This window comes from Benincasa hispida, chromosome 10 (assembly GCF_027475165.1).
Source record: "Benincasa hispida cultivar pf3 chromosome 10, pf3_genome.v1.1, whole genome shotgun sequence".
NCBI classification, from domain to species: domain Eukaryota; kingdom Viridiplantae; phylum Streptophyta; class Magnoliopsida; order Cucurbitales; family Cucurbitaceae; genus Benincasa; species Benincasa hispida.
The window spans coordinates 31,967,529-31,978,669 of record NC_143487.1 but is presented as its reverse complement, the minus strand read 5'-3'; the positions used below and the strand labels follow the sequence as shown (position 1 = coordinate 31,978,669).

Below are 11,141 nucleotides of genomic sequence, written 5' to 3'. Positions count from 1 at the left end.
AACTAAAGAAAAAAAAATAAAATTTTCAATAAGCAGTGGAAGATTGTCCAAATTTGGGATTGAAGGTTGGGGACAATTTCTTCAACCCAAATAGAAGAAAAATTAAAAAAATTAAAAAAAAAAAATCAATAATAAGAGAAACAAAAGAGATTCTTCAAAGGGAAGGGTGTAAAAGTAGGGTTGAGAGAGAGGATAGTTTTTCATTTTGTGGGGCTCCATACAAATAGATTATTTATTTTTTAATTATAAATAAAATAAATATCTAAGAAAAAAGAGCGCAAAAGTTGGGATTTGAAGATTTATTTTGTCTTTAAATTTTCTATTTTTAAAACTTTTGTTTGTAGTTTTAATTTTATATTATTTATATAGAAATAATCTTTTCGATAGATTAATCTACTATGTCATATAAAATTATATATATCTATCATGAAATGCATATATATTTTTAAAGTTTAAAATATTAAAATTATGAATAATTTTCTTTAAATAATATAATGTTTTATAATACATACGGTCAAATTTCTAATGCATAAAAAATACAGGTTTCTCTATGAATAAGTTTATGACTCCATACAAGGTTGGAAACACCTTTCAGTTTTTGGCTTTTGGTTTTTCTATTTTTTAATTTTTGTTTTCTGAAAATAAAAACCATTTATGTTTGGTAACGGATTTTTATTTTGTTTTTGAAAAACAAAAAACAAGAACTTATTCGGTAACTGTTTTTGGTTTCCAATTTTTTTATTAAGAAAAGAATGATTTGACAATCACTTTTTATTTTTGTTTCTATATACTGGATAGTAAGCTAATTTTATAATATTATTTCATCTAATTATATGTAAGGCCCAGAACTCGTTCAAGTTTTTTCATTGTAACCACCCATCAACTAAAATAAAAATGTTCTATATACTTTTCATTAATCAATTAAAGAAAAAATGATAGAAGAAACATGTCTAAGAGGCCAAATAGAAAATAAATTGAAAACTTAAAAAATGACACAAATATTCATAATATTTAACAAAACTAAAACACAAAATTTGCAAGAATAACAATCAATGTCGTGCTTGAGCTACCATCCAAAGTTGATCAGCAATTCGATCCCTCACCAAAGTCATACGCCTAAGTTGATTTTAACTCACATTTATCTTAATAAGGGTTTGCGACATGTCTCTTCCATTTTGCGTATTTTCTTCTTCAATGACCATTGAGTCTCCATTATGTTATTCATTAAAAAGCTCATCACAGCTATCATGCAATTTAATAAAATTATGAATTGTACAACATGCTATGAGTATATATTTTTGTGTGGACAAAGGATATGGGACATTGGCTTCAAAATAGGAAATCAAGCCTTTAATACCCTAAGGCACCTCTCGATCACATTGCGAAGTGATGAATGACGATAGTTGAACAACTCTTCTTTACCTCGTAGTTGACGTTTCTCATCTTCAAAATCACGCAAATGATATCTTTCTCCACGATAAGGTGATAAAAATCCAGGCATATTATTGTAACCAGAATCAATAAGATGATGTCAATATGTTTAGTCAAGAATTCTTTTAATCAATAAAACAATAGTCAGATAAAAAGACTATAGTTTGAAAAAAACCTATATATTGTTACATACCTCCTATGGACATTGGAAATTTATTTGCAGGATCTCTAATACATTCAAGAAACATTTGAGAGTCATTTGTTGTTTCTTCCCAACCAAACATCACATATATAAATCACATATCGAAAAAGCAAAGACACATTATATTCCATGTGGGACTTGTTTTTCTACCACGATATGGAATTTGCTCATCTTGTGGAATAGAAGCACTAATGTGAGTACAATCTATTTTGCACCAACACAATCTATTAGAAAAAAACTATTTATTTCACACAAATTTTCATTGCAATAACATATAAAATAAGAATTAATCAAGAAGATTACCTTAAAAAAGGGGTAGTATTTAGATATGAACATTATCTCTGGAGGAACAATGTCAAATACCGAAGAATAGGTAACATTAGTTCCAAGCTGACAAACTTTCTTTAGAATATGATTAAAGTATCGTGAGATTGTGTAACCCGAATGTTGGAATCTTTCTGCTACTAGTCAATTCCTTTCATTATGTAATATAATAAACAAAAATATGACAACTTGTTCTTGAATAGTCAAGTATCTAGAAGCTTTTAGATAAGTGGTATTTTTAACTCTTCACAAAATGCTACAAATACATCTCTTTTCATCCTAGAACAACCATAACATCTTGTTTCATTGGCATTTAAGAACTCAATCACGTAGTCATGATCTTTAAACGTAGAAGTTCTATACGGTTGTCTAAGCAATTGTGATTTATGCAATTCTTTCCTTAATAAACAAAAATATATCAAGATATATTCATCATGTGTTCATTTTCTTCAAACAAATTCACCACATCATTATCAAAAAAGTAAGCGATCTTCCGAATAATTGTGACGTAAATTCATAATTAATACTACCTGTTTAACATGTTCAAATAACATAAAGGACTAATAAAAAAAGCTAAAATCTTTCAAACACAAAGTATATGTAATCGTATCAACAACAACATACAATTAGTCAAATAGCAAACTAAACATCTTTACTTACACAAAAGATGACAAATAAACATTATATTAACTTGACAATAATAACAAACTAAGTATTTCCTCACACAAAATATTATCCCTACAAATGATATAACTTCAACTAAAGGTAATTGATAAATTCTCGTCTCCTAGATTTAGGAATACGTAGGAATGCTAGTTTCCAAGATTTGTCCTCAATCAAACGCCTCAATACTTTGGTATAAGTTTCATCATCAATATCCTTCGTGTTATTTAAAATTTCTAAGGATATATCTAATTCTTCATCAACGCAATCTTTTGGTTTTGATGAAGTTTCACTAGCATCACCTAATGAAGATCCAAAAAGTCTTTTCTAAAGAATATCATTCCTTATCTATGAATTCTCAACATAAGTATCTATAAAAGATGTCATAGTATCACGCAATGCTCCTCTTTTTTTTTAGACTTCTTGCTCATGTTACTTTGACCAAAACATTCATTGTTTGTAAGAGTATGGTAGAAAATAACAGTGGGTTTTATTGGGTTTTTTGAAATTAAAGGACCAATGGCATTCTGGTAATTATGGAAAATAGCAATTTTGTAAATATATCCATCTTGTTGATTAGGGCTGAAAAAAAATCGTGTCTCTTTGCTAAGGAGAGAGTAGCCACATGAGAGAAGTGATACGGAAGTAGCCGCCAGAGAAGAAAGCCGAACATCGCAACCGGCAGATCCGTAGCCGTCTGGACAGAGGTAGAGAGGGAAGCCGCCGGTTCTTGTGGAGACACACGTAGAGGGAGGTGCAGCAGCCAAGGCGATCGGCGCGCTGATTGCCGTCTGGAGCCTAGCATCGACTGTAGGTATCGTCCGACCGTGGCTGTGCTCGACGTGGTTCCGACGAGGAGGTTGCTCGATTTACGGCGTGTAGGCTGGGAGTCTAGCGTGGTTTCCGTTTGGTGGTTCGCTGGTCAGAGGCGAGTAGCACACTTGATTTGGGCTATTTTACAGCGGGTTGTTCTCGATTTCAGAGGCGGATCTCTCGGTATCAGTGGATATTGAAATTGTAGATTGGTGAATTGTTGATTATCTGTAATTTGTAAATTCCTTATTGCTCATTAATAAAATTAATTCAAGCTGGTTCTCAAAGTGGATATAGCCCAAACTGGTCGAACACTATATATCTTGATGTTAACACTATATATCTTCATGTTCGTTCTTTACTACTTTCGATTTATTTCTGCTGATTGTTTGTGTTCTGTTTGGCCATCTAAGTTAGGTTCAAAAGCTCTTACAAGTGGTTTGTGATCCAAGGAGGGTGTGTGGTAGTGTGCTGGCATATTCTTTGTTCAGGATATTTTTGTTGGAATTAATTTGACAGATGGCTTCGATGTCTACACGGTTCGAAGTTGTTAAATTTGAAGAGAAAGGTGATTTCGGGTTATGAAGAAAAAAGATTAGGGCTATTCTGGTACATAACCAAAATCTTAGACGAAAATGACCTTCCACCAACAAATACAGAAGCCGAAAAAAGGATATGGATGAGATTGCCTATTCAACGATAATTCTCTATCTGTCAGATAGAGTGCTTAGGCTAGTAGATGAGGTCACTACTATAGCGGAGTTGTGGAATAAATTAGAAAGTTTTTATTTGACTAAGTCCTTGCCAAATAAATTATATCTAAAAGAGAAATTCTTTAGATATAAGATGGACTCTAGTAAAGGCTTAGAAGAGAACCTAGATGAATTCCAGAAGATTATAGTTGATCTCAATAACATCGGTGAGAAGATGTCGGATGAAAATCAAGCAGTTATTCTTCTAAATTCTTTGCCTGAATCGTATCGAGAAGTTAAGGCAGCTATTAAATATGGACGGGATTCATTATCCATGGATATAGTGTGGATGCCTTGAGAACGAGAAACCTTGAGATTGAAAAGGAACGCAAGGATGGAGAGTTACTCATGGCCAGAGGCAGAAGTGAGAAAAAGAACGGGAAAGGGAAAAAGTTGAGATCTAGGTCAAAATCAAAGGGAAAAACCAAAAAGTGTTCCTATATCATAAAGAATGATACTTTAGAAAAAATTGTCCATTGAATAAGAGCAAGAAAGCATCAAGTAGCAAGCATGCAAGGGATTCTAGTGCAGCAAATGTTACTGATGGGTCTGATTCAGCAGAGGTCTTGATGGTGTCCAGCAGGGACATTCAGAATGTTTGGATCATGGATTCAGGGTGCACGTTTTCACATGACTCCTAATCGGGATTTCTTGATTGACTTTCAGGAAAATGATGGGGGATCAGTTTTGCTTAGTGATAATGGTGCATGTGATGTAAAAGAAATTGGGTCAGTTCGAATTGCAACATATGATGGAATGATCAGAATTCTTACAAATGTAAGGTATGTTCCAGAACTCAAACGAAATCTAATTTCTCTGGACAAATTAAATAAAGCAGGTTATTCCTATAAATCTAGGAACGGAGTTCTGAAGGTTATCAAGGGTTCTTTGGTTAAGCTGAGGGGGACCTTGAGGAATGGTCTTTATGTGTTGAAGGGTACTGCAGTTTCAGGTAGTGTTGGTATTGCATCTAGGAAAGAAACAGATAAGTCTATGTTATGGCATAACAGGCTAGCTCATGTGAGTGAAAGAGGTCTTCAAGCTCTTTCACAACAAGGTTTTCTTGGAGGAGTTAAAGACATTGAACTCCCATTTTGTGAACATTACATAATGGGAAAGTTTACCAGAGTGAAGTTTGGGAAAGAGAAGCATTCTACCAAATGAATTTTAGATTATGTTCATTCAAATTTGTGGGGTCCTATAAAGGTACCTTCTATGGGAGGTTCGAGATACTTTATGTCGATCATTGATGACTTTTCAAGGAAGATATGGATGTATCCACTGAAACAAAAGGATGAAGCTTTTAGGAAATTTCTTGAATGGAAAAAGCAGGTTGAGAACCAAACAGGCAGGAAGGTGAAGTATCTGAGGACAGACAACAGTTTAGAATTTGTGAATAAAAAATTTGATAAATTTTGCAAATCTGAGGGAATTACGAGGCATTTCACTATTACGTACACTCCACAGTAGAAGGTTTAGCTTAGAGGTTCAACAGGACAATTATGGAGCGTACAAGATGTCTCTTGACAAATGCTTCATTACCCTTGAAGTTTTGGAGGGAAGCTGCCCAAACAGCCTGTTATCTTATTAATAAGAGTTCGTCTTCCGCTTTAGGCATAAAGACTCCTCAAGAGATATGGACAGGAAAAGCTCCAAGCTTGGATCATCTCAGAGTGTTTGGATTTCAGCTTATGCCCATGTTAAGGAAGGGAAGCTAAATAAGAGGGCACTGAAATGTATGTTATTGGCTATCCTCAGGGTGTTAAAGGATAAAAACTTTGGTGCTTGGAAGAGGGCAGAAATAAATTTATTATAGCAGAGATGTGACCTTTAATGAAATAGGGATGTCATTTCGTGTCAAAGAGCAGCAGAAACAGCAGACAGTTGATCAGGCTGAGGCAGGGGTTAGAATTGATTCTAAAGCACGACCATCAATTAGTTCAGGTGATTTCAGTGATCAATCATCCAATTCTGATGGTAGACAGCCTCAACTGTAGAGGACTTTGATTGATGAGGGAGCTTTCGGTGAAGAAAGCTTAAGTAGCAGTGACCTACAGAACTATCAGCTTACATGTGACAGGCCTCAGCGGGTGAGACAGGCTCCTATGAGGTATGGTTATGCTGATTTAGTTGCTTACGCTCTTACTTGTGCAGTTGACAGTATTGAAGCAGAGTCTCTTACTTTTGAGGAGGCTATTGTATCTGATTCGAATGAACAATGCAATGGTGCTATGGAAGCAGAGTTGTTCTCATTGCAGAAGAATCAGACATGGTCACTAGTTCCAAAGCCTCCTAATCAGAAACTCATTCAGTCAAAGTGGATTTATAAAATCAAACCAGGTACAGGAGGTGACAGCAAGCCTAAGTATAAGGCTAAACTGGTAGCCAAGGGCTACACTCAAAAGGAGGGAGTTGACTTTCATGAGATTTTCTCTCTGGTAGTGAGGCATTCGTCCATTCGATTAATTTTATCTATTACTGTTCACTTTGATATGTTTGTTGAACAGATGGACGTCACCACAGCTTTCCTTCATGGTGAATTGGAGGAAGTGATCTACATGGCTTAACCTAAGGGCTATGAGGTGAAAGGAAAGGAAGACATGGTTTGTCGTATTCATAAGTCCATCTATGGACTAAAGCAATCGTCGAGACAGTGGTATATCAGGTTTGACACCTTTATTCTGAAGCAGGGGTTTCACAGGAGCTCATATGATGCCTGCGTGTAGTGGAAACTATCTCAGAAAGGTACATATACTTATCTACTTCTGTATGTAGATGATATGATTCTAGTGTCTAAGGATTATTCTGAAATCTGTGATCTCAAGAAACGATTGAGTAGTGAATTTGAGACAAAAGATTTAGGTGAACTAAAAAGGATCATAGGCATGGATGTGAAAAGAGATAGGGAGAAAGGTTTGTTAACCATTTCGTAGGAGAGTTATATGCATAAACTGCTTAAGAAGTATAATATGTCTGGTTGTAAGGCAGTTTCGACAAGAGCATCTCATTTTAGGATTTCTTCATCTCAGTGTCCTGTTACTGAACAAGAAAGGTTAGAGATGGCTAACATTCCCTATTGTAATGTTGTTGGAAGTATTATGTATTTGATGATTTGTACTAGGCCTGACTTGGGATATGCTATGAGTATGATAAGTAGGTTTATGTCAAATCCTGAGAAGGAGCATTGGAATGCAGTTAAATGGGTGCTTCGATATTTAAAAGGTAGTGCTAGTGTATCATTTTGTTTTAGCAAGGATTGTGATAAATCAGTACTGTTGGAAGGCTTCATAGATTATGCTATAGACCTTGACAAAAGAAGGTCTCTATTAGGTCATATTTTTCGTTTGTTTGGTAATGTGGTCAGATGGAAGGTTGCTCTACAGTCAGTTGTTGCTTTGTCTACTACTAGGTCAAAGTATATTTCAGTGGGTGAAGCTATGAAAGAGGCAGTGTGGTTGAAAAGGATAGTTGGTGAGTTGTTGTCACAGGAGTTCATTCCTATCATCCGTTGTGATAGCCAGAGTACTATTCATCTTGCGAAGAATCCATCTCATCATGAACGATCTAAGCATATCGATGTCAAATTTCATTTTATCAGAGAAGTTGTGGCCCAGAAAGATGTTGAACTGGTCAAGGCTCATACAGTTGAGAATTTGTCAGATTAACCAAGGTTCTTCCAGCCCATAGGTTTAAATACCTATTAGATGGGCTGAATATTAAATCTGGATGATAGGAACTTTGAAGAATCAACTTGGCACTTAAATATTCTTGTTATGAAGGAGAATTGTAGAAAATAACAAGGTATTTAAGTGGGTTTTATTGGATTTTTGGTGAAATTAAAGGTCCAATGGCATTATGGTAATTATGGGCAAATGGAAATTTTGTAAATATATCCATCGTGTTGATTAGGGCTGAAAAAAATTAGTGTGTCTCTTTGCTAAGGAGAGAGCAGCCGCCTAAGAGAAGTGATAGGGAAGTAGCTGCTAGAGAAGAAAGCCGAACGCTGCAGCCGGCAGATCCGTAGTCGTCTGGACAAAGGTAGAGAGGGAAGCCGCCGGTTCTTGTGGAGACACATGCAGAGGGAGGTGCAGCAGCCAAGGCGACTGACGCACTAATTGCCATCCAGAGCCTGGGGTCAACCATGGGTATCGTCCGACCGTGGTTGTGCTCAGTGTGGTTCCAATGGTGGACGATTGCGTCCGACGGCTGCTCGATTTACGCTGTATAGGCTGGGAGTCTGGCATGGGTTCTGTTTGGTGGTTCGCCAGTCAGAGGCGGGTAGCACACTTGATTTGGGCTGTTTTGCAGCAGATTATTCTCGGTTTCAGAGGTGACGTTGTGTGCGGATCTCTCGGTATCAGTGGATATTGAAATTACAGATTGGTGAATTGTTGATTATCTGTAATTTGTAAATTCCTTATTGCTCATTAATAAAATTAATTTAAGCTGGTTCTCAAAGTGGATGTAGACCAAACTGGTCGAACCACTATATATCTTGGTGTTCGTTCTTTACTGCTTTCGATTTATATCTGCTGATTGTTTGCGTTCTATTTGGCCATCTAAGTTAGGTTTGAAAACTCTCACAAGTATCACTCATAGTTTTAGTTTCATCTTCAGAATTATAAGATGGAACTTTTGTTGATGGATGAGCATAAGATCTTATTGCCATTGTATCTCCGTAAATCTTCATCAACTTCTCATAACGTGGACAACCACTCTTTTTAAACTTTTTAGCTCTCTTGTTAACCTATTAAATTTAACACTGCATTATTAAATAGTAACAAATAATAATAATATCAAAAAAAATTAATATAAAGTATAATACCTTAACAAGGTTGCCCCATTGCAATGGTCCTCAACACAAGATCCCAACCTTTTCCGATAATATCATTCAACAAACTTTTGAAATCCTTATAAAGTTGTCGAAGGTTATTGTATTTATTTTTCAATTGATCATGTGTATAACTATATCCTATCTTAGCAAGTAGTTGTTCCTTCATGTGATTCCAATTAGTTTTCGTAAAAGCTATGGTTGGTTGATTTCCTTTCACAACTTCCTCCTCCATCAAATCTATGCAAAGTGTTTCATTTTTGAAAGACCATGGTGCACATTATTTAGATCCACCAATTTGAATAACATCATCAATATAACTACTTGTCATGATTCTTAAAACATAATTAATCTTACAAAGCTTAGTCCTACCTATTTATTTATAAATACCAAAATTCAAGCATCCATATATGGAAAAACAATAAAGAGAACCCCTTACATTGAAAGTTGAAATTATGGGTTTTCATGACATTTTCTCCTATAATTGTAATAATTTATAGACACAAGAATGATTGAAATGTAACAATAAGAAACTATGGGTTCATTTTCCTTCTAGATGCCATTAACATAACACCCCAAATTGCAAGGACCAAAAGAAAGGGTTTGAAAGAAAATCCACCAAAGTGTTTGAAAGAAAAGAATCCAAAACAAAATAATAATAATAATAATAATAATAAATAATAAAACCAAAAAGAAAGCAATATAAAAATCCAACAATCCAACACAACTTAGAACATCAATTTAACTCTTCAAATGATAAAATGAAGAACAGAGCTGTTCACACGAGATTTCAATAGAAATTTATTTCGTGGAACTTGAACTTTGTATTTGTATTAATTTTGTGGAAAGTGAGTACAATCTCTAATACATTGTATTTTTATGCTTTCAAAATGAACTATAATCTTTAAGCTGGTTGATCTTCTTGAATGATGGGCCTTTGGGCTTGTTAGTCTTCTTAGATGATCGATCTTTGGGCTTGATGGTCTTCTTGAATGATCAGATTGATGATCTTCTTGAACGATGGGCCTTTGGGCTTGTTGATCTTCTTGGATGATCGGCCTTTAGGCTTGTTGATCCTCTTGGATGATCGACCTTTGGGCTTGTTGATCTTCTTGGATGATCTGCCTTTGAGGTTGTTGATCTTCTTGGATGATCGGCCTTTGGGTTTGATGATCTTCTTGGACGATCGGCCTTTGGACTTGTGGATCTTTTTGGACGATCGGCCTTTGGGCTTGTTGATCTTCTTGAAGAATTAGTGTTTGTACAAGGCTTCCAGATAAATTTGTTTCGTGGAGTTGAACTTGAGTTGGTGTTGATGTTGATGTTGATTTGATGTGATGTGATTTGATCTCTAGTACTTGATCCTCTGACTCTCTCTTAGTCAAATGCATATGCTTGATTTGAGGAAGCTTGTATCTCCAAAGGACTTCGGTCTTCAGAATGATTGTATCTCCAAAGGACTTCAGTCTTTAAGCGTGGCCAGAATGCTTATATCTTCAAAGGACTTCCATCTTCAAAATTTTGATATGTCTTCTGATCTTCAGAGTTTTGGTGTCTTCTGATCTTCAGAGCTTTGATGTGTCTTCTGATCTTCAGAGCTTTAGTGTCTTCTGATCTTCAAAGCTTTAGAGGAGTTATGTTCTTCCATATGCTTGATTTGAGGAAGCGAAGCGCATGATGATCTTGGGGTTGAAATCTTGGAAGAATGTTGGTAGCTCCAAAGGACTTCGGTCTTCAGAATGCTTGTATCTCCAAAGGACTTCAGTATTTAAGCATGATCAGAATGCTTGTATCTTCAAAGGACTTTGGTCTTCAGAACTTTGATATGTCATCTGATTTTCAGAGCTTTAGTGTCTTCTGATCTTCAGAGCATTGACATGTCTTCTGATCTTCAGAGTTTTAGTGTCTTCTGATCTTCAAAACTTTGGAGGAGTTATGTTTTTCAGATCCATGGAGCTTCAAACTTCAGATCTTCAGAGAGATTTTGCCTTTAATTTCTCCTCTCCCCCCAAATGAAGAGATAATGCCTCTAGATGTTTCTCATGGGCCTTATATGGGTTTGGGCCTAATTACTTTACTGGACCAAAATTGGATTTGGGCTAAAGTTGGGCTTGGGCCCATTTGT

The 11,141-nt window shown here is 35.6% G+C and overlaps 2 pseudogenes; both read right to left on the bottom strand.

The window, feature by feature from the left end:
• Nucleotides 1-1,217: 1,217 nt before the first annotated feature.
• Nucleotides 1,218-2,498, bottom strand: LOC150033268 (uncharacterized; annotated as a pseudogene).
• A 218-nt stretch (nt 2,499-2,716) lies between these two features.
• On the bottom strand, nt 2,717-9,347 carry LOC150033267 (uncharacterized; annotated as a pseudogene).
• Between the last annotated feature and the right edge of the window lie 1,794 nt (nt 9,348-11,141).